The following is an 887-nucleotide window of genomic DNA, read 5'->3' as shown; positions in this document are numbered from 1 at the left end:
GAATGACGCCCTCCAAACTCCTCCGAAGGGCTTTGGGAGCATTTTATCTGTTTCATATATGATTTGTGTAATGTGAAAGTACTGTTTTGGTAGGTTCCTCTTGTAGCTGTGTCCAAACCTAGAGATCTGATTTCCTAAGATTCAGGAACCACCTTGCTTCAGCTATTTTAAAAATGAATCCTGAGCACTGTTTACCACCAGATGGCAGAATACATTAACATTTCAAGAACCAAACGCTGCTCCTCTCCAAATGTCCTAAGGATAACCGGGTGTGAGACTTTGTGATTCGCAAACCACTTTTTTGTTTGTTTGTTTGTTTGGTTTTTCGAGACAAGGTTTCTCTGTGTAGCCCTGGCTGTCCTTGAATTCAACTGTAGACCAGGCTGGCCTCAAACTTACAGAACTCCACCTACCTCTGCCTCCTGAGTGCTGTAAAGGAATGTGTGAGCGACCACAGACACCAACATTTTGGACCTGAGAGTCTTTCCAATGCCACTCACTATGTTCCTTGTTCTCATTTTCAGATGGAGAAACTAAGCTTATTTATTTTTAAAAAGTTTTATTACCTTTATTTGTTGGGGGAGCAGATGGAGACAAGCAGTGCTTTGTGTAGGGGTCAGAGGACAACGTTTGGGTGTTTGTTCCCTCCTTCCACCATGTGGGCCTGCGGGACTGAGCTCAGTCCTTTGGCCGGAAGTGGCTTTATGGGCTGAGCTGTCTGGATGACTCCAAACTTACTGATTTTAATTGATCGACACCTGTGTGTCAGATACTCAAAAGAAAATATCTCATTTCACAACCCAGAGAGTAAAAAATTACTGTCTCCATTTTACAACAGGAAAAATAATTCTCTTGGTTCAGAGCATTCAACAATGGAAGAGGTATTA

This window comes from Grammomys surdaster, unplaced genomic scaffold, assembly GCF_004785775.1.
Source record: "Grammomys surdaster isolate TR1022 unplaced genomic scaffold, NIH_TR_1.0 206, whole genome shotgun sequence".
Classification (NCBI taxonomy): Eukaryota; Metazoa; Chordata; class Mammalia; order Rodentia; family Muridae; genus Grammomys; species Grammomys surdaster.
This window is presented reverse-complemented; position numbering follows the sequence as displayed.